Genomic DNA, 26,835 nt, shown 5'->3' on the forward strand with positions numbered 1-26,835 from the left:
GTTGGACCGATTACACAAACTCAGTAGGACCAATTTTGGTAATGCGTCAACTAGGAAGTTTGCATTGTAATCTCGGCAGTACCGATTGCTCAAACTCGGTGAGACCGATTTTGGTAATGGTCATACACAGAGAGATTACAATCCCATCTCGGTGAGACCGAGATCCCTATCGTGAGACCGATTTGCCTAGGGTTTGTGGCAATGGCTAAGACATCTGAACTCGGTGGCGCCGGATAGAAAGAATCGGTGTGGCCGAGTTTGACTTTAGATTTAGGACATATGTGTGGAAGTGGGAAAGTAGTTGAGGGTTTTGGAGCATATCACTAAGCACTGTGGAGCAAGAAACTCATTAAGCAACACCTAATCCCTTCTTGATAGTATTGGCTTTTCCTATAGACTCGATGTGATCTTGGATCACTAAAATATAAAAATGAAGAGTCTTGAGCTTGAAGCTTGAGCCAATCCTTTGCCCTTAACATCTTGAAGGAGTTCCCACATCCTTTAGTCCATGCCACTCCATTGTTGAACTTATCTGAAACATACTAGATAAAAGTGTTAGTCCAACAAGAGATATGTTGACATTAATTACCAAAACCACCTAGGGAGCACTTGTGCTTTCAATCTCCCCCTTTTTGTTAATTGATGACAACATACATCAAAGCTTTAGATAAAGATATAAAGAGTAGCATGTAAAGCTTTGGAAAGAAATGTAACAAGCATAGGCTCCCCCTACATGTATGCAGTCATGTGAATATGGAATATAGAAGCATGTGAGAGCATAACCATGATAGAGTAGGCAATGTGTTACATGTATCTTGGCCATATGCATCAGAGCAAAGAATATTAAAGAAAGTACCTTCATTCTCATGAGTCCTTCTTGCAAAACAATATGTACATCGGCAAGAATTCCTCATACACATGATTGTGATGCATATACTTACCTTGTAGTCTTGAGTTGGCTTAGGATGGAATGAACCTGTGAAAATAAGGTTAGATAACACAGATGCACCTACTAGCCAGAGCAAACAAAAGAAACCACAAGAATACCAAGACTGGGATGACATGTAGAGAGTGAGTACTAAGTACCACATTGGATTAGACATGTCCCCAAGAGTAAAGATATGCAATGAATTAAGATGATTTCTTTCCCTTAGATGTCTTTCTCCCTCTGAATCTAGCATGGGATACTGGGAGAAGATAGGGAATAGAAAATCAGAGCTGAAAGATATAAATGAACAGAGCTAATGCAAACTAATGCAAATAAGCACATATGAACATGCCTTTCCCCTCAATAAGACATGTGGAATCTCTCCTCTTGAACACCAAGCATCTAGGATCCTTGAGAAATACCTTCTACTTGAGTATTCTCTCCCCTGGATATCTCTTTCTCCCCCTGAGGAAGTGATACTCTCTCTCTCTGATGTGATCTCTCTAAGTAATAAGCTTTGATGTTATCTCTCTCTCCCCCTTTGACATCAATTTCCAAAAAGGGTTTGATCCTTGAGTCACAGAACAAAGCATTTGTAAAAATGTGATGCTTGTAGAGGACAAGATTCATTGAGTGGAGCTGGATCAGAAGAATCACAGAATAAGTGGCAAGCTGTTTTCCTGTTGTGAAATCGGTGGCACTGAGTGATATGCTTCCGTTGTACCGAAAGGATTCGGTTGGACCGAAAAAAAGAAATCGGTGAAACCGAGTTCATCGCAGAGAAAACACTTGTCACCTCAGCTTGCTTGACTAGTAAGATCTCACAAAGATTTGCAAGGAATTTACTAAATGATATGCAATGAATTGGATGCAGAAAATGCAGAGCAAACAGAAAGAAATCTAGATGAAGTTTGTTTTTTTCAAAGGGGAAACAAATATGCATGAGACAAATGCAAAAACATAGAAAAGAACACAAGAGAACTTCATCTAGAGATGGTCGGTGACAAAGTCACCTATGTTAGAGTATATTTACTTAGGAGTCAAGTGAAATCACTTGATCATAGGTCATACTCATTGTTTAAGCTCAAAATGGGGTTGCCATTTTTCGTTCAAGCATCTTGATGTATTCACATCTTGTCGAGTTGCTTTAGCTCATGACTTGGAGTAAAGCTTCTCTAAGATGGAATAACATACCTTGGTTGAAGGTGTTGTCCATGTAGTTGAACTTGTGTGGGTTGCTCACGGTTGATGTTGCTCATCAAGAGTTGGGAGCACCACTTGGAATTTGAGTCCATCTACCTACATGGGTTAGTTCTTGCAAGGAAGAGCACTTGTGTATCCAAAAATGACAATCATGAAGCTCAACATAGAATTTTTCAAAGGATATGTTTGAATGGTTCCGTGCTTCCTTGTCTTCAACCACCATAGTGTAGAAACTTGGTGATCTAGAGATTGCTAAAGATGTGAGTAGATTACAATCTCATGGAATTTTATTCAACCAAGCACCTACATGGGTTAGAGAACATGCAAGATACAAATGTATCCAAGACATAAGATTTTCATCATAAGAGAAATATCAAGGATTAGTCATAAGCTCATGTCTTGCATGTATCCAATGGAGTTTCTACTCCAAGTTTGAAGCATCAATGATGTTCAATTCTCCTCTTAACCTGCAAAACACTTTCTCATCAAGAGGTTTAGTGAATATATTCGCTAATTGCTTTTCGGTGCGAACATGCTTAAGATTAATGTCACCCTTAGCAACATGATCTCGAATGAAATGATAAAGAACTTCAATATTCTTAGTTCGAGAGTGTTGTACGGGATTATGACCAATTTTGATAGCACTTTCATTGTCACAAAGCAATGGAACATGTTTCACATATATCCCATAATATTTAAGAGTTTGGGTCATCCAGAGTAATTGAGCACAACATGAACCAGCGGCAATGTACTCCGCTTTGGCGGTAGATAAGGATACCGAGTTTTGTTTCTTGGAAGATCAAGACACAAGAGATCTACCAAGAAATTGACAAGTACCCGAAGTGGACTTTCTATCAACCTTGTCACCAGCATAGTCCGAGTCGAAGTAGCCAAGAAGATTGAAAGAGGCCCTCTTAGGATACCAAATGCCAAAATTTGGTGTATGTATTAAGTATCTCACTATCCTTTTCACGGCCTTAAGATGACATTCTTTAGGAGCAGCTTGATATCTTGCACACATGCACACACTTAGCATGATATCGGGACGTGAAGCACATAGATATAACAATGAACCAATCATAGAGCGATAAACCTTTTGATCAACCGGTTCACGATCTTTGGTCAAGTCAAGATGTCCACTAGTAGGCATGGGTGTAGACATACCTTTGCATTCTTGCATATTGAACTTCTTGAATAGGTCCTTGGTGTACTTCATTTGAGAGACAAAGGTACCTTACTTAGTTTGCTTGATTTGCAAACCAAGAAATAATTTGAGTTCACTCATCATAGACATCTCAAACTTCTCCGACATTAGCTTCCCAAACTTTTCACTAAAATGAGCGTTAGTTGAACCAAATATAATATCATCAACATAGATTTGGCACACAAATAGTTCTCCATTAACCCTTTTAGTAAAAAGAGTAGAATCGATTTTCCCAATTTCAAAGCCTTTTTCAATAAGGAACTTGGTCAAGCATTTATACCATGCTCTAGGAGCTTGTTTAAGACCATAAAGGGCTTTGTGAAGTTTGTAAACATGATTGGGTTTCTTAGGATTGACAAAGCCGGGAGGTTGCTTAACATAAACTTCCTCCTCTATTTCACAATTTAGAAAAGCACTTTCAATGTCCATTTGGTACAAGGTGATATCATGATGATTAGCATAGGCAAGTAAGATGCGAATGGACTCAAGTCTAGCAACGGGAGCATAAGTCTCACCATAGTCCATACCTTCGACTTGTGTGTAGCCTTGGGCGACGAGACGTGCTTTGTTGGGAACTACTTGTCCATCTTCATCTTGCTTGTTGCGAAACACCCATTTGGTACCGATGATGTTGTGGTTGTTGTCGGGCTTCTCAACCAATGTCCAAACTTGGTTCCTCTCAAAGTTGTGTAGCTCTTCATGCATAGAATTTATCCAATCCGGATCCTCCAATGCTTCTTCGACCTTCATAGGTTCAATGCTAGAGATGAAAGAATAGTTTTCACAAAAGTTAGCTAAATGAGTTTTAGAGCGAGTGATTCTCCCGGTTTGAATATCATTGTAGATTTGCTCGACGGGATGGTCTTTAGCAATTCTTGCTCGAACTCGTGAAAGCTTTTTCTTGGTTCTTGGTTGAACTTATTCTTCATCTTGTTCTTCTTCTTGGCCTTCTTCATTGTTGGCGTTGTCGTTCTCTTGTCGTGGTGGAGAAGGAGGTTGTTGACGTTCATCTTGATGCACTTCCTCGTTTTCTTCATCTTGGTGTGTCCCACTTGTGGATGCTTCCGTATCAACTCTCGGTTCACCTTGTCGTGAAGTAGAAGCTTCCACTTGGATGGACGAGGTACTCTCCTTCACCTCCGTTGGACGGACCTTGCCAATAGACAAGTCTTGGATTGCTTCCGAAGGATCTTTGTCTCCTACATCAATTGGCAATTGCTCTACTTGCGAGCCGTTAGATTCATCAAACTTCACATCTACCGTCTCTTCAACCTTTCGGGTGAAATTGTTGTAGACATGGTAAGTGTGAGAGTTTGAGACATAACCTAGTAGGAAACCTTCATGAGACTTAGGAGCAAATTTAGAACGACGATGCTTATCAAGAATGTAGCACTTTGAGCCGAATACTCGAAAGTGTCCAACTTGGGGTTTGTTACCGGTGAGGAGCTCGTATGCCGTCTTGACGAGTAGCTTGTGAAGATACAAGCAATTTGTTGCATGACAAGATGTATCAACCGCTTCTGCCCAAAAGTGCTTCGGTGTCTTGTACTCATCAAGCATCATTCTTGCCATTTCGATGAGTGTCCGGTTCTTCCTCTCAACAACTCCATTTTGTTGAGGTGTGTACGTAGCCTAGAACTCGTGTGCAATCCCTTCTTCGTCAAGAAAGGTGTCCACGTTTGTGTTCTTGAACTCTGTTCCATTGTCACTGCGAACCTTCTTGATCTTCACTTCAAATTGATTTTGGGCCTTCCTAGCAAAGTTTTTGAAGATCTTTTGTACCTGTGATTTATCATCGAGAAAGAACACCCACGTAAATCTTGAAAAATCATCAACTATAGCTAGACCAAAAGAATTTCCACCGAGACTCTTGTAAGAGTTGGGACCAAAGAGATCCATGTGAAGTAGCTCGAGTGGCCTCCTTGTGGTCATAATGTTCTTCACGGGATGCCTTCCTCCAACCTGTTTACCTGCTTGACAAGCACTGCAAAGTCTATCCTTATCAAATATGACATCGTTAACACCAAGGATATGATTCCCTTTAAAAAGCTTGTCAAGGTTTCACATACCAACATGACCTAGTCGTCTATGCCATAACCAACCTTTTGAGGTTTTAGCAATGGAGCAAGTTTTAGGTTGAGCCGTTTTAGTGAAATCAACAATGTATAGATCACCTCTACACACACCGGTAAAGACCATTTTATGATTGTCTCGACGAAACACTTGGCAATCTACTCCATTAAATAGGACATCGAAACCAAAACCAGCAAGTCTAGATACTAAAAGTAAGTTGAATCCAAGAGATTCAACGAGCATGACATTTTGTATGGAGATATCATGTGATATGGTCACCTTACCGAGGCCAACCACCTTACCCTTTGAGTTGTCACCGAAGGTGACATACTTTCGAGGACTATCATTTTCAGCAAGCTCACGAAACATGTCTTTATCTCCGGTCATGTGATCGGTACATCCACTATCAAGAACCCATTCCTTTCCTCCTAACATATATCCCCGAAGATTTGCCATAAGACCAAAGTGTCTCATTGCATCATCAAGATCGAAGTCACTATCATCATCATCATCATCATAGTATCCATGTTCAACATCGTTATGTGGTGGTCTGGTGGATCAAATCCTAGAGAGGGTGATTCGTTAGAGTGAGTTTGACAATAATCTTGCTTATGAATTTTTATAGCTTCGGAAATAATATCACTAACAATTCCAACATCTCCTTTGGCACGCATAAGGTTTGTAAGTTCAAATAGACGATCACCAAACATAGGATCACTAGTATTCATCTTACTTAAGGCAATAGACTTATGGAGAATTTCATCTAGATTTTTCAAGGAATAATTTGGAAATCGTTCCTCAAGAAATTTCCATATAGTGTAGGCACACTCAAGAGTAGGCAAGTTTATAATCAAGTTTCTAGGCAAGCCTCTAGTGAAAAGGTTAACAGTTCTAAGATTCCTAATCATGTCAATTGACTCATCAAGGGTAGGATGCATAGGATCAACATGAGGTGCTCAAGGGCTCCTCTGATGTCACGGATGTGTCTTTTTTTTGTAGTGTGGCTCCTCTGAGGTCATCGAAACATCTCCCTCTACTGAATGTCGTTTTACTTTTGTTCACCGACATACGGGCCATGCAACGTGCAGGCCCAAATGCCATCCACCAAATTAGAAGGCAGTATGCAGGCAGAGAGTCACCCCAATCGTAGTGCGGCAGTAACGAACCATCGTATCACAAAACTCCACCTCCCCGCAGTCTAAGTTTGACAAACGAAGCAACCATCATTTCACTCTTCACTGAATCCCCTTCTGCCTCCATCTTCAAGAAAGCCAACACTCACATATGTCACTGTTCTTCTCTCCCAACAAAAGGAAGGTAAGCGGATCCGTGATGTTGGTATATTTTCGTTCAGAAAAAAAGAACTTCTGCAAAGCAGTAATCGATCCTCACTCTCTTTTTTTGTTTCATTGTCATTGCAATTGTGTTTTCCTTTTAGTGGTCTCCTAGTATTCGTTAGTTTCATGATGGACCAAGGAGAATCCAGCAAATATATGCCGATGTTGGACCAGACGCGGGAGGCTGATCCCCACGAGACATAGAGCTCCAAGATGATGGAGGCAGCCACCGAGCCGAGCCCAAATATGCTCATGGCCACTACTAAGATGGTCAACACCCTGTTTGAGGTTACAACCCCTGTGGCCCTGCAGGAGCAGTCGTCCCCCGTCGAGGATGTGCCCCCCCCTGCTGAGCTGCCAAAGGTGATTTTCTTCTTTGCCGATCTCGATTGTGGTTTTTCATCTAAGTATGTGGTGATAAATAATGCAAAAATTTATTATCTTCAATGCCATGGTACCTTCCCTGTCATGCATACTTTGGACTCTACATAGTGGTTTAAATAACTTGTGCTTCTTATATTGGAAAGTAATTCAGAATTTGTTTCTGTTTCAATTAGAGCCTTGATACAGACAAGGATTGTGTGGTTGTACATGTCACTCGCTATGAGGCGGATGACCTGAATATACGCACTGGGAAAACATGGTTCTTAAGTTGTTGGATCTTGGAAGCCATTTGCACTTATACAAATGTTGAGATGTATTCTAGCCTCACTGTTGCCAGGCATGTTGTCCAGGGTGTACTGAAGCACAAGAAGTTCCAAGCTACTCCTTCGTTTGTGAGGCATACTGTTCTTGTCAACCTTACGCAGGAAGATGACGTGGCATGCCTCCATAAACAAGTTTATGAGTGCAAGGCCACAAGGTTATCTTGAGGAAGGTTCACAGGATTGAGCTGCTGCCGGACGTCCTTGATGATGTTCATAGCAAAGTCTGTCTTGTGTCCATCCCAAATTAGATCGAGGCATGAAATAGTTGTGTAGGACCTTGAGAAGAGGTGTCTAGAGGGGGGTGATTAGACACTAAGTACCAAAGTTGCAGTTTTTAACTATTTTTAAGTTTAAGTGGAGTTTAGGCACAAGTTTAACATTCACAACACATAGCAAGCAAGCATGCAAAGAGTATATGAGCAGCGGAAAGTAAAGCATGCAACTTGCAAGAATGTAAAGGGAAGGGTTTTGGCGCATTCAAACGCAATTGGAGACACGGATGTTTTTGGCGTGGTTCCGATAGGTGGTGCTATCATACATCCACGTTGGTGGAGACTTCAACCCATGAAGGGTAACGGTTGCGCGAGTCCACGGAGGGCTCCACCCAAGAAGGGTCCACGAAGAAGCAACCTTGTCTATCCCACCATGGCCATCGCCCATGAAGGACTTGCCTCACTAGTGGTAGATCTTCATGAAGTAAGCGATCTCCCTGCCCTTACAAAATCCTTGGTTCAACTCCACAATCTTGTCGGAGGCTCCCAAGTGACACCTAGCTAATCTAGGAGACACCACTCTCCAAGAAGTAACAAATGGTGCGTTGATTATGAACTCCCTGCTCTTGTGCTTCAAATGATAGTCCCCCCAACACTCAACTCTCTCACATAGGATTTGGATCTGGTCGAAAGAAGATTTGAGTGGAAAGCAACTTGGGGAAGGGTAGAGATCAAGATTCATATGGTAGGAATGGAATATCTTGGCCTCAACACATGAGTAGGTAGTTCTCTCTCAGAAAATGTATGCTGGAAGTGTAGGTTCAGTCTGATGGCTTTCTCCATGAATGAAGAGGAGGTGGAGGGGTATATATAGCCTCCACACAAAATCTAACCGTTACACACAACTTGCTAAACTCAGTGGGACCGAATTGATAAACTCGGTCGGACCGATTCAGCAAATCTAGTGACCGTTAGGATTTTCGGTGGGACCGATATGCAAATCGGTAGGACCGATATGGTTAGGGTTAGGGCATAACGTAATCTCGGTGAGACCGATTACACAACTCGGTTGGACCGATTTTGGTAATTAGCTAACCAGAGAGTTGGTCAGGCAAACTCGGTTGGACCAATTACACAAACTCGGTAGGACCGATTTTGGTAATGAGTCAACCAGGAAGTTTGCATTGTAATCTCGGTAGTACCGATTGCTCAAACTCGGTGAGACCGATTTTGGTAATGGACATACACAGAGAGATTAAAATCCCATCTCGGTGAGACCGAGATCCCTATCGATGAGACTGATTTGCCCAGGGTTTGTGGTAGTGGCTAAGACATCTAAACTCGGTGGCGCCCGATAGAAAGAATCGGTGTGGCGAAGTTTGACTTTAGGTTTAGGACATATGTGTGGAAGTGGGAAAGTAGCTGAGGGTTTTGGAGCATATCACTAAGCACTGTGGAGCAAGAAACTCATAAGCAACACCTCATCCCTTCTTGATAGTATTGGCTTTTCCTATAGACTCAATGTGATCTTGGATCACTAAAATATAAAAATGAAGAGTCTTTAGCTTGAAGCTTGATCCAATCCTTTGTCCTTAGCATCTTGAAGGAGTTCCCACATCCTTTAGTCCATGCCACTCCATTGTTGAACTTATCTGAAACATACTAGATAAAAGTGTTAGTCCAAACAGAGATATTTGACATTAATTACCAAAACCACCTAGGGAGCACTTGTGCTTTCAAGTTGCCCCAACTAGTGTTAATAGTAGTTTGGATTGTGTCTAATTATCCAAACTTGCCTACTATCTAGCCCTCTAGGGCTAGTACTCTGTTCGAATCCGTCTATGGGAACTGCTGCTACTTCTGTGTGCCCGTGACTCATGTGAGAACCATCCTAATTGTTGCCGAAACAGATGCGTCCTCACTAGTTTTTTCATGAATATGGCGTCGTAAGACATAAGTTGTCATGGTTTAGCATATGAGAAGTGTGTGCTTGATGAAATAGAGTACTCGTTCGAGAACTGTGCGCTGACGTATACATAGGATACGTAAGGCTGGTTAAGTACTTGTAAACACTGTTGGTGCTACCCCACTTGTAAGCAATTGTGCAAAACATGGCACATTGGCTCAGCTTGCTTCAACACTAGAAAAGTCGGGTATTGACCAACTAACAATCAATAATCTGTTGTCTGACATATAAGCAACTATGTATCTTGTTACAGTGGTTCATGAAGTTAACTGAGGCCACAATGTAAATTCCAAACGTTCACACGCTAGTCCAGCGTTCATGTGGAACATTCATATTAAACTCGGCTTCATAAATTACTTGAAAAGCATAAGTTAAGAAATTTTATAAATCTCAATGATTCATAGAACATAACAAACGTATACTAGTTCACAACAAAAGACAAAGTTGTCAGAAGGTTTACAAATCAGGAAAAATCAAGCAAGGTTTCTCTGAGCAAAGGGCCTCCCTAGACAGGCTTTAATTTCCTAGAGTTCACTCTAGTTTTTCTTGTTGACACCATCCAAGGTGAGGTTCTCTCATTCCTGAATAACCAATTATAGTTGTGTTCTCAGTTGGAATGCTGAATTGAACCATGTAGTGTACTAACCATCTAAACTTCTTGTGCAGTTCCACTAAATTTAAGCATCACTATTTGTAGAAATAAGCAGACAACAATGCCTCTTGTCCGCGCACCTGTCCCAAAAACCTTCGTGCAGCTGTGTCAGCTAGTCCTCATCCATGGATGAACTGGGAGAAAGTGCATTCCCTACTAGGAATGCAATTGTTTTCGCTCGTCCCTACACTGCAACCAGGAAGTAAAACGTATGAATCATCTTCTTTTAGATTGCGTTGGTCATTCTACCTAGTAACTACCAATGTAGGAATACCTGGAAGACGGGTGGTTAGACGATGGCAGCAAGGAATAGCCATCTCATTTTGCACAGTTCTACTAAAACCGAGGTGTGTACTTTCGATTGCGCGGATAGAAATGATAGGGATCCAGACATCCCTGTTTGCACAAATATGAAATACAGTTATTTAAACTGTGACAATTATTTGCAGTGGCATATTATTAATAGCAACATCTATTGTGTTATAATTGGCATTACATTGGCAGTATGAAAGTGCCCTTAAGTAGCATCACATCACATTAGTACTGCGACTAGATTAACATGCAGAACAATAGCATTAGTATTACTGTCATGACAGCAGCACATGGTCAGTAAATGTGCAATGAAATTTGTGCAATTCCACTGGGATGAAGCAATGTTAGCGGTGTGAGATTTAAGTGTAACTGCAAAAACACCATTCGTGGGAAATAAAGCAAGACAGATGCACTTCATAAAATGGTGATGGCATTGCTTCAATTTATGGACGGTACTAGACCATTACTTAATAGTGACATTAGGTGGCATTGCTTAATGCTTCATGTGATTTTACATTAACGGTAGCGACATGGGCGCATGGGACAACATGGGGCATAAAGTGGTGAGGAAGTTGTGGTTTCCCAGGGCGGCAAACACTCAGTCATCATGTCTGCATTTGTCCCATTTTTTATCTCCTCACCGGCATTTTCCTATGTGAGCATAGGAAATCTAGATATGCTTGTTCTCATTTGCGTTGTCCCCCAACACCCCTCACTTCCTTTCCATTTTCGACCAAGAGACAGGTCCACTCCGCGCCCCCCCCCCCACCCTGCGGCATCCACCACGCTTTCTTCGCCTTTTCATCCAAGAGACCGGTTGGTTAGCCGGTATCTATTACTTTCCCCCGTTTCCTCTTAGAAGCAAGTCCTAGATTCATGCTAAAGCTTTCCCACTTTCTTCCCTGTTTGAACCAACTCTTAGATTCGACTGTATGAATTAGCTTTACCTCTAATAATAGTAAAAGTCTAGTGGCTTTGGAACAGCCAACGGAAGTAGAAAAAGATGCACACACAGCCATGTGGGGAGATGGGGCAGTAGAGCAAGGTAGGTTTCGAAGGAATATATACCTGAGGGTTGTTTGCATGTGGCAAAGATGGTGTCGGAGGCCGCATCTTGGCTACAATACCGCAGGGAGGAAGAAAGGGTCAGAGGCCCTCCTGAGCCGGCGCTATCTCGAAGAGAACGGCACCACCGCCGATCGGGACGCACAGGCAGTTGTTGGTCTCCTCCCTCGCCACTGACGACCGCGTTAACAATGCACCTACACCCCTGCCCCAGTCGAGGTAGTCCGGCCGGATTCGTGACCAACCGTGAGCAGAGAGAGTGTGGCCACCTATGTCTTGCTTAGATCTGGAGAGCATGAGAGAGTGAAAGAGAGGAACCCTAGTAAAGCAAGCGCCGAGGCTCCCGCATATATATATAGGGTGGGTCTATTATGATAACACCCCTTAAGACTCTTATTCTAATAACACCAGCCTTATTCTGCACACCACCAACAGATCGTGCCGTCGTCCCTCCCCTCCCGGTCTTCTACCGCGGCAACGGCCTGGGAGCGCCGCCGCCCCTCCCCTACCGGCCTTCTACCGCGGCAGCGGCCTGGGAGCGCCGCCGCCCCTCCCCTCCCGGTCTTCTTTCGCGGCGGCGGCCTGGGAGCGCCGCCGCCCCTCCCCTCCCCGCTTTCTCCCGCGGCGGTGGCCTGGGAGCGCTGCAACCCCTCCCCTCCCGGCCTTCTTCCGCGGTGGCGGCCGGCAGTTACGCCGCCCCTCCCCTCCCGGCCTTCTTCCGCGGCGGCAGCCAGGCAGCGACGCCGCCTGTCGCCTCTCGGCCTTCTTCCGCGGCAGGCACCGAGCTACACCAGCCTATCGGCCTTCTTCCACGGCAGCAACTCGGTAGCGCCGCCACCGAATTCCTCTGGGCCTGCAATTAGCTGTACTTCATCAGATGTGGATTGGTGCTGCCTCGACATCAAACCAATTCGAGCAAGGAGGAGTGTGCGCAAGGTTTCTTCATCCACGGTAGCTTCTTGGAATAAGTCTGCATCGACCTTCCGAGCAAATCCTTATTCCCCGTTCACCTTGAGCAACGTCCAGACCACTCATGAACTTCTGAAGGGTAGGTGGACTGCACAGGCGAACGTGAAAGTTGTGCAGACAGATGAGAAGGGAACTTCCTCCTATAAATGCAAGAAATCACTGCAACACGAGGTAAGTAGTACACTTCCTCAACCATCTTAGTGTAGTTATCCTAGACAAAGCAGTACAAGTAGTACAGCGTGCCTACAAAACCTATGCAGTGCGGTTGCTTCAGTTTGTTGTGGGGGAAAATGCAGTGCACTTACTCTGTTATGCAGTACGCTTGTATTGGTTCATCACGGATAACGATGCAGTGCGGTTGTGTCAGTTCACCTTGCGGGGTGATGCAGTCAGCATGCAATGCTTCGGCAGTACCATTTTGAACACATTGCAGTTCGCATGATTCAGTTCATTTAACTTGACAATGCAGCTCGGTCATTTTGTGTGCAGGAATTGATGTTCAGCAGATACAAAATGTTGTGCATAATTGACAGCACTGAGAACAACAACTTTCAAAAGAGTGGAGCTTCTTCTGAAAGAGATACTGGCTGGGTTACCCCTAAGATGCCTCGAGGATTCTTCACGACGACAAACAGGGTGCAATACTCTCCGGAAGAAGATTTTTTCCAGGAAGAAGATGTAGTCGAAGATGACGATGATGTCACATTCGTCTGGGAAGGCAATCACCAACGGGATGATGAAGACGATGACGATGAAGATGGGCCAATAACAGTTCTCAACCCAGAGTATAAGCACAAGTTCACTATGTTTGGACAGCATGTCCGAACAGACAATGCTAACGCAGTTGAACACGATGTTATAGCAGATGATGATTATGTCTATGATGATGTGCCACTGCTCCAAAATTTTCAAACCAATCCACCGAGACATTGTCACAACACTGGATTACCACCACGTCCACCTGCCGCACCCCAAAACAGAGCTCAGCGTCCACCTGCTGCACCGAAAAACAAAGCTCCAAGCAGACCTGCTGCATCAACTTCAACGCTGCGACCACCAACGGTACCTCGGTCAAAAGTAAACAACAGGTACAAATCCTCCTCACTATTGCCGCCGCGAGATCCTCAACTACACAGATCTGCTATAACCCCACCATGTCCAATATAACCCAGCGAGCTGCAAACACCATTGGGCAAACGACTCTACACACATGTAAGTTTATGTTCTGGAAAAAAATAGTAGCAGTCCGTTCAGATAACATTGCAGTGCACACTGATATTCCTTATGAGGTTTGACCTAGCATCTAATACATTGGATTCTTCTGAAAACTTAGGAACATTGCAATGCTTTATTAAACTTGTATTCACTCCTCGTATTAAAAAATAGAACAGAACAAATTATCTCATAGAGCATTGCAATTAATACATGATAAAAACATGTCGTTGAACCTCGTACCTGCTTCTGGAATGAAGTTCACCACGTACGACAAGGCATGGGAGTTTTACAACAATTATGCAAGATGTGCAGGGTTTGGGATATGCAAGAGGGAAAAACACAGGACAAATGCCTACATTGTCTGCTCAAGAGAAGGGACGCACAAGCAGACTATGTCAGATTATCACCGGGTACGTCAGAAGACATCAAAAAGGATTGGCTGCAAGGCAAATATTAGAGTCAAAAAGAGGAAGGATTGGCTGGAAAGCCTCGGGATGCTTTTGCGCATGCGATCGCACAAAAAAGACGATCCTTTGATAGACCAGTTAGTGAAAGACATGCAACTGGACAACCACACACATGCTCAGATGATGTCGATGCTATCGCGTATGTCCGGTGGTCTATAGTACATGGGACATACTAGCCGTGACTGGGTAAACAAGTAAGCACGTAATAGAGCATATCTCTTGAGCATTCTGTCTGTAATTATTCCCTCTTTGATGAGATGAGTTTGCATTGTGTCTGAAAATGCAGGAAATAGAAGTTCGCCAGAGAAGAGTCTGAAGATGACGTCAAGAAACTTCTGGATTTCTTCGAGAAAATGCAGAAGATAAACCCAGAGTTTTTCTGTGATTATGACGTTGATGCAGATAACCGTGTAAGAAACGTCTTTTGGGCAAACGCAAGTTGCAAAGGATCGTATGAAGATTTTGGAGACTGCGTTACATTTGACACGACGTATAAAACTAACAAATTCCACATGCCGCTGGGAGTGTTTGTGGGGGTGAACCATCATCTACAGAGCACCATATTTGTTGTTGCACTCGTGCGAGATGAAACAATACCATCATTCTAGTGGGTTTTCAAAACCTTTCTAAGGTGTATGAACAACAAGCCACCAATCTGCATACTCACAGGTACAAAAAATAAAAAACACCTGCATACTTATGTTTGTTTGGTGCACTTATATTTCTTCCATCTATCTTGCACACACGCAAACAACTTAATAGAAAAAACACTATTTGTGACTTCTCAGACTAGTGTTCTTCGATGAAGGCAGCATTAAAAACTATCCTCCCACAAACTCTACATAAGCTGTGTCGGTGGCATATCATGAAGAAGTACAAAGACCACCTCGCCTTGCTGTATAAGGCGCACGAGAAACTCAAGGATGAACTCAATGTGGTGCTGAACCACCCACTAATGCCGTCAGAATTTGAACAAGCATGGAAGACCTCATTCAGAGGTACAACTTGCAAGACGACGAAGTGATGAATTCGCTGTGGGATGACAGGCACGAGTGGATCTCGGCTTACTACAAGGAAATTTTCTATGCTCGGATGACTTCCACACAGAGAAGCGAGAGCATGAACCGCATACTGAAGAAAAATTTTGTCAGGGAGAAGCATGATCTCCATCTGTTTGCTCAGCAGGTGGATAAGTGCATTCAGACCAGGAAGGCCGTCGAGCACGCAGAGACAGTAGCAAATGAGGTAAACAAAATGTCAATCAAAAACTGCTAAAATATGACTACGAAAACAAAAAAAAATCATTTCTCTGGTTCATAACAGTGCATTTGTAATCATGCATTCAGAGGTAAAAACAACAACCAAGTTTGGGTTCGAAGTTCAGCTATCAAAAGTGTATACAAGGGCAGTGTTTGCAGATTTCAAAGAAACACTCTACCGTAGCACTGCTTTCAGAGCAGAACGGTGCCCTGAGAACCCGACAAAGTATCTCGTACACCACTACAACAGATCGGATGCATTTGACTGGGCAAGGCATAATTTCCAAGTGGTCGCCAATGAAGAGAAAGGTGTCTACGAATGAGAGTGCAAACTCTGGACACACACAGGTGAGACTCCTAGCAAAAAAAATTCTAGATTCTGATAGTCATGCACGAAAGCTCACTTACTGTTGGGGATATTACCACTAGGTATAAACCGGCTTACTTGGGCCGGGTTAACTTCATTAGTGGTGTAAACAGATGAAGGCCCAAGGCCTGTAGACGGTTAGAACATATAGCCGTAAACCGGCCGCATGTATGGCTTGTATTGTAAGTAAGGAATAGAAAGATAGCAACCGGAGTACGAGTATGATCCGATTAGGACTCTATGAACCGACAGGCGCCACCCGTGTATATAAGGGGGTGACCCGGTGGCGGTTCAGGGGAGACAACGACAACTCGAGCCTAGGCGAAGCTTGTTTGCTCCCTAGCCATCGAGATCATATCAATTCCACCACAACTAGACGTAGGCTGTTACCTTCATCCAAGGGGCCGAACTAGTATAAAACCTTCGTGTCTTTGTGTCCGCTTTTACCCCTTCAAGTAAACTCGTAGCGATGGCTCCACGACTAAGTCCTTTTGCTAGGACACCTGCCGTGACAAATCCACTACAGTTGGCGCCCACCGTGGGGCTATCGCACGATGGTTTGATGATCTTGGAGGGCAAGCTCAAGGGACTCGAAGGCTATGTAGTGGGCCGGATGACAAAGAGTCGTCGGGGCAGGATCTACATCGATGATGCAGGATGGGGTCCCGAGGCCGATTCGATCGAGTATGGGTACCGGGTCCCCTTTGGCAGCGTACACGTCTTCATCGGCAAGATAGGTGAGCCTGGGCCTGAGCCGGACATCTACACCGACCCCGTCGAGACGGCTCAGCGTGCGAGATCTACCCAGGTTAAACCGGCCATGAAGCGTGCCTTCGTTGGAGTCATCTATGGAGGAGAGCGTGAGGACGAATCAGAGCACGGTAGCGAGACCGTCGTCTATTCCGGCGACGAGTCTACGACCGGGGAGACCGAGTCGCTATACCGGATGCAAGACGATCAGGTGAGGGGTTGTTCCAATGGCGACAGTATTCCGGACCCCCCGGGCCAGATCAACCGGGTTGGAATATTCATGGCTGGCACCCAGGCGGCGAATTATTCTTCGACTGCCGCAGCAATGCTCTCCGGATCCGCAGCGGCAGCGGCAGCAGGGGCAGGAGGCCTTGTGCGCCCGCCGGTTCAAGTTCTATCTGATCTGTTTGACGCACTGGCCGCGCTTATGGCGGAGGATAATCCGGCGGATCAAGAGGCTCATAATGCAGAAATTGCGAAGGTGAGAGAGCAGATCGTGCAAGCCAAAGCGGATCTAGCAGAGGAAAAAGACTGGATGGCTGCAGAGCGGGCCGCTTTGGACGCACAGGCCTATAAGCTCATGCTTGACCAGAATGCATCACAGGAGGTTTTGAAGCGGAAGCACAGATCACGCCTGCCGTTAGGGTTTGACCCCCGAAATCTCTTTCACACTCCAGGAGCTGGACCCAGTAATCCACCGCGGTACCTGGAGACAAACCGGATTGAGGCGCCAGGGCCAGGAGCGACGGTCCAACCTCGCCTGATGGAACCCCCTCACCAAAATATTGTGGTTCCTCCGCCGGTCCAGACGCCCCCGGGTCACTTCGAATCCTATGGACAACCTTGTTGCGGCCGCAGCACGGTTAGAGGCCATCCCAGTCGAAGGGGATTCTCTGCAAGCAATAGAGATGCGCCGGGTTAAGGAGCTTCTCCGGACCGCGCTGATTCAGCAGGAGGCATACTCATACAGCCGTGATCGGATTCATTCTACGCCCCGTCCGAGCCGGAGCTATAGCAGGCGCATAGATGAACCGGCCATATCAAGCAATGCGCAAGGCCGTTAAGCGGCCCGTGGTGATGACCCGGCAGGTGGTGTTGTCGATACTCGGGATGCAGTGAACCGGGCCCGGGCGCAAAGGGAGGCCGAGTTAGCAGCACAGGATAATGCGGGCCAACTCACACCGGTTCGTTCTGCCACCTTTGCCGGGCCAGGAATCACGTCCGCTCTGGGAGTGCCTTGCTTAGTCCCTGCTTTACGTAATGTGCGCCTGCCCAAAGATTTCAAGGGTCCACGCAAGGTGCCAAATTATACCGCTGATTTACCCCCTGAAGCATGGGTAGAGAGTTATGAGATGGCCATGGAAATGCTGGACTTGGATGAGGCCGCATGTGCAAAATATTTCACCATGATGCTTGAGGGCACGGCTCGTACTTGGTTAAAGAGCCTACCGCCCAATTCTATCAGCTCATGGGCCCAGCTGTAGGCCCGGTTTATACAGAATTTCAAGGATACATGTAAGCAGCCCAAGTCCATAGTAGACCTGGCGGCTTGTGTCCAGGAAGAAGGAGAATCAACGACCCATTGGGTGCGCCGCATTTCGGAAATTTTGCACTCGTCTGACAGGATTAATGCTGACTCTGCGGTCTTAACTCTGGAAGGCAACTGCCGGTTTGAGCCTCTAAAATTGAAATTGGGACGCATGAAGCGGTTCTGTAATGACATGGGAACCCTCATGGCTGCTTTAGTGAAGTATGCCGATTCGAACAGTACCAAGGATCCCGAGCTTAATGATGATGAAGCAGGGAAGGGAAAGAAGAATAGCAATTCCAAACAGCAGCAGAACAAACTAGCGGGTCATGGAAACGGAGGCAAGCGCAAAGCGGACGGCGGCATGGACTTTGTGGCCAACACTAACGCACAGGACAGGGGGCAGCGGCGCAGAGGTAAACCGGCAAGTCGTAACGGGGCTCCCAATCCTAATGCAAGCCGTTTGAACTATTTGTTGAATCAGCCTTTCCCAAAGCACGGGACGAAGGAGGCACCGGCTAACCATCTTTGGAAAGATTGCTATATCATGCAGGAGTTCAAGAACTCTAATGTTTTCCGGTATGATCACGGATCAGGTGGCGGTTCAGGATCCGGTTTCAGCGGGCCGGATCACGATGGGGTTTCCGATTCAGGTCGTAATCAGGGCGGTCACAACCACCAGAATAATCAGAACAGCCAGCAGCAGCAGCAGTCAGGTTATCAGAGCCAGCCAAAGCAATTGAGCAATGGGCAATACCATGTCTTCACAACGGGCTTGGATAAACGCGACCGAAAACTCCACAAGCGAGCGGTGAATTCTGTTGAACCGGCCTTACCACGTTACTTACGCTGGTCAGAGCAGCCCATCGTGTGGAGCAGAGAAGATCACCCGCCCCGGGTTGATAATCCGGGCCAGTTAGCATTAGTGGTGGACCCTCAGGTGGGGGGTTATAAATTCACCAAGGTACTCATGGATGGAGGAAGCAGTATTAACATACTATATTATGAGACATTCAGGCGCATGGGACTAACAGACAAGGATCTCAGACCGTCGAATACGGTATTCCATGGTGTTGTGGCAGGCAAATCTGCATATCCTGTTGGTAAAATAGCTCTAGATGTGGTTTTTGGAGACGAGCACGACTCCCGGTCGGAAAAATTGAGCTTCGAAGTGGTGAAGATCCGAAGCCCGTATCACGCCTTGTTTGGGCGACCGGCTTATGCCAAGTTCATGGCGCGGCCTTGTTATATCTACTTACAGCTCAAGATGCCGGGTTACAAGGGGACGATAACGGTTCACGGGAACCATAGGATCGCTTTGGAATGTGAAGAGGGTGATGCGGCTTATGCAGAGTCAGTCTGTGCCACGGAAGAGTTAAAGTATTATAAGGACAATGTCGATCCGGCGGATATGACCCCTTTAAAAAAGCCAACTACAGAGCAGGATTCAGATCTGAAGTTCAAATCGGCAGCTGAGACCAAGCTTGTTGACTTCGTGCCTGGCGACTCATCCAAGCAGTTCACTATCAGTGCCAACCTGGATCCCAAATAGGAAAGCGCGCTCATCGAGTTCATCCGTGAGAATCGGGACATTTTTGCATGGAAGCCGTCTGACATGCCAGGTGTACCGAGGGAACTCGCTGAGCACACTCTTAATGTGGATCCTAAGTATAAACCGGTGAAACAGTTCCTCCGCCGGTTTAACGAAGAAAGACGCAAAGCCATTGGAGAGGAAGTGGCCAGGCTTTTAGCAGCTGGTTTTATTATTGAGGTGTTCCATCCAGAGTGGCTTGCTAATCCGGTGCTGGTTCTTAAGAAAAACGGCACTTGGCGTATGTGTGTGGATTACACAGATCTTAACAAAGCCTGTCCGGCAGACCCTTTTGCCCTCCCCCGTATTGATCAGATCATTGATGCCACGGCGGGTTGTGAGCGTTTGAGTTTTTTGGATGCATACTCTGGATATCATCAGATCAAGATGGCGGTTGAGGACCAGGAGAAAACAGCATTCATCACTCCCTTTGGAGCCTTCTGCTATGTATCCATGCCCTTCGGGCTCAAGAGTGCCCAAGCCACCTATCAACGGTGTGTACAGAATTGCCTGCATGAGCAGATCGGTCGCAATGTGCACGCATATGTGGATGATATTGTAGTAAAATCAAGGCAGAAGGAGACACTGGTGGATGATTTGAAGGAGACCTTTGACAACTTGCGAGCTTACAGGATGATGCTTAATCCGGCCAAGTGTGTTTTTGGTGTTCCAGCAGGCAAGTTACTGGGTTTCTTGGTGTCTAACAGAGGAATTGAGGCTAATTCGGAGAAGATTACGGCTATTACATCTCTAGCTAAACCGGAGTGTATCAACGATGTTCAGCGTTTGGTGGGCCGAATCGCTGCGCTGAGCCGGTTTATCAGCCGCCTCGGGGAGAAGGCTATCCCTTTGTACCAAATGCTGAGGAAGACAGACAATTTCGTCTGGAGTCTAGCTGCTGACGAGGCATTTGAGGACCTGAAGCGGCAGTTAGCCAATCCTCCTGTTCTTGCAGCTCCGGTCGACAAGGAGCCACTATTATTATACGTAGCGGCTAATGCTCGGGCAGTTAGCGTGGCTATTGTGGTGGAGCGCAAAGAGGCAGGCAAGGAATATCCGGTTCAGCGGCCGGTTTATTATATCAGTGAGGTGCTGATTGAATCCAAGCAAAGGTATCCGCATTGGCAGAAGCTGGTCTATGGTGTTTTTATGGCCAGTCGGAAGTTGAAGCAGTATTTTCAAGGGCACCCCATCACAGTGGTCAGTTTAGCTCCCTTGGGTGATATTATACAGAATCGGGAGGCGACTGGCCGGATTGCCAAGTGGGCTATAGAGCTGGGGCCGCATGGACTGAAGTACATGCCTCGGACGGCAGTGAAGTCTCAAGCACTTGTTGATTTCATCAATGATTGGACGGAATTACAAGCACCAGAGGAGAAGCCGGATCACACATATTGGACTATTCATTTTAACGGATCCAGGCAATTGGAAGGCTCGGGGGCTGGAGTCGTATTAACTTCCCCGCGAGGTGATAAGTTTTGTTATGTTCTCCGCTTAATGTTCCCTTGTACTAATAATGCAGCTGAGTATGAAGCCTTGCTCCATGGTCTGTGGATGGCTAAAGAGATGAATTTAAGCCGGGTTAAGTGTTTTGGTGACTCGGACCTAGTGGCTCAACAGGTGTCCGGCACTTGGGACTCTAAAGACCCGCTCATGGCTGCATATCGTCGGGAAGTGGATAATATTGCAGGTTGTTTCAAGGGTTATCAAGTGGATCATGTGGACCGTCGGAAGAATGAAGCGGCGGATGCTTTAAGCCGGTTGGGCTCTCAGCGTAAACCGGTTCCGCCTAACGTCTTTTTGGATGTGTTGCACAATCCGTCAGTCAAGCTCCCAGGTGAAGCGGATTTGGCTATTCCTGATCTGGAGTCCCAATTGGTGGCAGCCCTGCGTGTTATTCCAGATTGGACAGTTCCTTATCTTGCGTACATGACAAGGGGGGAGTTGCCAGAGGATGAGATTCTGGCCAGGCAGATAGTCCGGCGATCCAAGTCTATGACGATTGTCAATGGTGAATTACATCATTGCAGTGTATCAGGGGCGTTTCAACGTTGTGTTTCTCCTGAGGAAGGCTGTGAAATCTTAAGAGAAATCCATGAAGGGGATTGTGGGCACCACGCCGGTTCAAAGTCTCTGGTTGCAAAGGCGTTTCGTCACGGGTTCTACTGGTTGACAGCACATGCTGACGCGGAGGACTTGGTTAAACGGTGTGATGGATGTCAGAAATTTTCAAGGCGTGCTCATGTGCCGGCTCAGGAATTGAGGATGATCCCAATAACATGGCCGTTTGCAACTTGGGGGCTAGACATGGTTGGACCTTTTAAAAGATCCAAGGATAAGAAAACTCACCATTTGGTGGCAGTTGATAAATTTACCAAGTGGGTTGAAGCGGAGCCTGTCAGCAAGTGTGATGCAGCAACAGCGGTACAGTTCATCAAGAAGGTGATTTTCCGGTTTGGTTTTCCACACAGTATCATTACTGATAATGGTACCAATTTATCCAAGGGCGCTATGAAGGAGTTCTGTGAACGAGAGCACATCCGACTTAATGTGTCGTCAGTGGCACACCCCCAGTCCAATGGACAGGCAGAACGAGCTAATCAGGAAATCTTGCGAGGCATCAAACCCCGGCTTTTGGTCCCATTGCAAAGAACACCAGGATGTTGGGTTGAAGAGCTACCATCTGTATTATGGAGTATCAATACTACGCCAAACCGGTCCACAGGATACACGCCATTTTTCATGGTCTATGGAGCAGAGGCAGTTCTCCCTAGTGACATCCGGCACGATTCGCCTCGTGTGGCAGCTTATGTTGAGGCAGACAATGAGACAGCAAGACAAGATGCTTTGGACCTATTGGACGAGGAGCGTGATATAGCGGCTGCCTGTTCGGCAATTTACCAGCAAGATCTTCGTCGCTATCACAGTCGCCGGGTTAGAACCAAAACTTTTCAAGAAGGAGATTTGGTGCTTCGATTCATCCAAGATCAAACGGATATGCACAAGTTATCCCCACCTTGGGAGGGACCTTTCGTAGTCAGCAAGAATCTGCACAACGGGTCGTATTATTGATTGATATTCGAGAGCATCAAGACTCACGTACATCAGAAGAGGAGACCGGCAGACCATTGAATATAGATCATCTTCGGCCTTACTATACTTGAGCCATTGGCTCTATCTATGTACATATCATGACAATGTATATATTATCTTTGATATCTCAAACCGGAGCCTCAGCTGAAGCGGGGTCTCTGTCTGTCTCATCATGCGAGGTTACACGGAGTGGTTCTGTTTAAAGCGGCCTCCGGTTTACCCCTTGACATTTGTTTTTATATATCACTGGGGGCCTTGGTCGTGTCCGAACCAATGAACACCCTTTGATAGGCGACAGCCACCAGATCATTTGGGGACTTGGTCAAGTCTGAACCAGTCACGCCTCTTGGTCGGCCTAAGGCCAGAAAATCATTTGGGGGCATGGTCGGGACCAAGCCATTGCTGTCGTGGTTCTAAGCCTGACAGTAGAGTGGGGGGTAGGTATGGAGAGGCAAGGTCCTAGCTATGGAGAGGTTGTAAACACAAGAGATGTACGAGTTCAGGCCCTTCTCGGAGGAAGTAAAAGCCCTACGTCTCGGAGCCCGGAGGCGGTCGAGTGGATTATATGTATATGAGTTACAAGGTGCCGAACCCCTCTGCCTGTGGAGGGGGGTGGCTTATATAGAGTGCACCAGGACCCCAGCCAGCCCACGTAGGAGAGGGTTTAAGGTGAGTTAAGTCCGGGGCGTTACTGGTAACGCCCCACATAAAGTGTCTTTACTATCATAAAGTCTACTTAATTACAGGCCGTTGCAGCGCAGAGTGCCTCTTGACCTTCTGGTGGTCGAGTGAGTCTTCGCGGTCGAGTCCTTCAAGGCAGTCGAGTGTGTCTCTCGTTGGTCGACTGGAAGGTGACCTCTTCTAAGGGTGTCCTTGGGCAGGGTACTTAGATTAGGTCTGTGGCCCTACCCTAGGTACATGACCCCATCATTAGCCCCCGAACGGATTGAGGCTTCGACTGAGGAAGGAGTTGATGTTGTTTCCGATTAACTTTTGCACACTGGTCGTGCGTTGTTCTGGACCAAAGAATCTCTTCGTTGGTAGTGAGCAACTTGTCTTCAGTCGACTCGATCCATTCTCTTCTTTCGTCGAGTGATCTTTCGGGCTTCGACGATTTCCGAGCGAAGGATCGCAGGAAATCCCGCGTCTGACAGACCGATCTGCCGTTCGCGGATTCCGCGGGATGCGAAATTTTGGGGAAGCGCGTGAAGCGGAGCAGGCCGCGGCGTTCGGATGGGACGGGACATAGACGCCTCGATCTCCGCGCCGCTTTCTTCGCCACGTATCCCGCCTGCATAACTGTTTCTGGATATGATTAGATCGACCGGGCCCACCTGTCATCCACTCGGAAGGGACCTTATAAATACGCCCGGCGAGGGTTTTTTGTACAGTGCCTCAGCATTCTCTTTCTCTGCTCCCTTCGTCTCCGTCCAGCGCGCTCGCTCTCGCCTCCGCACAACTTCTCCTCGCGCGTCTCACCGGCAACCATGGCCAAGGAGAAGACGGCGGCGCTGGAACGCGCGAAGAAGGCGTCAGCGACGGAGAAGGCGAAGGGGAGATCCACCAGCCGCGGCGGGTCTTCGTCTAGATCCCGCCTGCCGAAGGGCTGGGTCCAAGGAGATTGGATCCAGTCGACCATCACGGAGAAAGATCTCCTCGACATGGCCAACGAGGGCCTGATCCCTCATGGAGCTGCGAGGCTTCCGGGGAAGGAGTGGCAGCCCCAGCCAGAAGAGGGTGAGTGCGTGCTCCTGGCTACCCATGTCGACCGTGGATTTTCTTTGCCGCCGAGTATTTTCTTTCGTGGTTTCTTGAACTTCTTTGGAGCGCAACTCCATCACTTTACCCCAAATTCTATCGCCTATCTTGCCGCGTTCGTGTCCATGTGTGAGGGTTTTCTGGGCTGTCGACCACACTGGGGCTTGTTCAAGCATATATTCACGTGTCGCTCTCAGACCGTGAAGAAAGCGAGCCCAGGCGAGGAAAGGACCCGAGTTATCCAAATGTGTGGGGGCCTGGGGATCCAGGTGAGGAATAAGAGCACCTTCCCAGCCATGACTTTTCCCGAGTCAGTCAGAGGCTAGCAGTCGACCTGGTTCTACTGCCAGGATCAGTCGACGCCGGGGCAGTCGAGTGGACTCCCTCAGTTTACCATGGACCGAGTGAACAAGCCCTCCTCTCTGAAGTTGATTCCGGAGGAGAAAGCTGACGTGAAGATGTTGATGGAGCGCGTAGTACAGTTGGTTCGGGAGGGAGTGACGGGCATGGATCTCCTGGAGGTTTTCCTTAGGCGTCGTCTCCAGCCCCTTTAGTTCCGGAGCCACTACATGTGGTTGTACTGTGGGACTGAGGACGAGACTCGGGTCCATCCAGAAGCAGTCGACGATGTCACTCTAGAAAGGTGGATGGCTGCCGTTACCGGAAACAAGGATAACCCACGCGGAGCCAGAAGGATTCCTCCACTCGACCACCACAGTGATCCAAACAAGGTATGCCTGCTCTGCTCTCCACTGTTTTCTTGTCATATTCATTTCTGTTTATTCTGCCAATCGGTCGATTGATCTTTGTCTTGCTGTCTATCAGGCCCTCACCGAGCTGTACTCGATGCCCAATGGAGCACAGGCTCCGACTGAGGAGGGTGAGGCGAGTGGGGGCGAGAGCCAGGAGGAGGAGTGGGACTCGGACGTTGATGAGGATGATGACGACGATGACGACGATGACGGTGATGAAGATGATGCTGAAGATGAGGAAGAAGAGGAGGAGGAGGTCGTACCACCGCGCTCGGAAAGGCGGTCGAAGCTTGTCCACGACCCTGCGACTGAACGTGGCAAGGGGGTTGCGACCGTTGCTCAGTCGACCAAGCGCCCTCGGACCACCTCTCCGGCGCCGACTGAAAAGGCGTCGAAGCAGCCCAGGGCAGCTTCGTCAAAGCCGACCAAGCTCCTGCCGAAGATGAAGGTGTCCATCCCCACCATATCAGGGTAATCGTGCTGCTTAAGACTTCCTATTTTGTGTGAACTTTGTCTCTGGTTGGCGCTGGAGTTAGTCGACTGATTCTTTGGAGTTGCAGTGCTGCTACTTCTGAGACCTCAGCCCGGGCTGATGACCATGAGATGGAGGACGCAGCAACCTCAAAACCAGGTACTATACTCTTAACGCCGTTTTTAGTCGACTGACTCGTGATCTCTAATCCTGATTCTTTTCTGTAGCTCCACCGAATGTTGTTATCACTCTCCCTGATGATGAAGATGAGGAACTGCTGAAGCACAGAAGGAGTAGGAAAGCGTCTGCCAGCAGGGTGCCCCAGGATGTGACGGTGCCTGAGACTCTGGTTGCGGAGGAGGAGAACACCACTCGACACACTGTGTCCTTCGCAGGTCCACTGACGAGTGCTCAGCAGCCCTCCCTCTTCACGACGCACCATGTCCCAGAGGACCAAGCTGGCGCCGCGAAGGAGGCGATACGCCAGGCAGGGATCATGATGGAGCAGTTAAGGACCATCCGGGATGCGAGCCAGGCAGCTTATGACGCTAGTTCCGCCCTTCAAAGCAATGTTCAGGTCAGTCGACCACCGCCTGTTCTGTTAAGATATGCTATCAAAAACTTTTCTTTCCAGAATTTATAGTAGTCACCCAGTGGGTGTGTCGACTTAGACTCCGTGTTAGCGGGGGCACGCTGAGTGCACCCGCTGGGTGTAGTCCCCAAGGCTAAGGTCGACTGCTGGCAGTCGGCCTTAGGCTTTATAATTTCAGTCTTTGCGTCATTCGACTATATCGACTGGATTTCGCAAATTGGTCGACTGGTCGACTCTGTCTTCAATAGGATTAGTGGGGGCACGCTGAGTGCACCCACTGGGTGTAGTCTCCAAGGCTAAGGTCGACTGCTGGCAGTCGGCTTTAGGTTTTATAATTTCAGTCTTTGCGTCATTCGACTATGC

Source organism: Triticum dicoccoides, chromosome 7B (genome assembly GCF_002162155.2).
Source record: "Triticum dicoccoides isolate Atlit2015 ecotype Zavitan chromosome 7B, WEW_v2.0, whole genome shotgun sequence".
In the NCBI taxonomy this organism is placed as follows: domain Eukaryota; kingdom Viridiplantae; phylum Streptophyta; class Magnoliopsida; order Poales; family Poaceae; genus Triticum; species Triticum dicoccoides.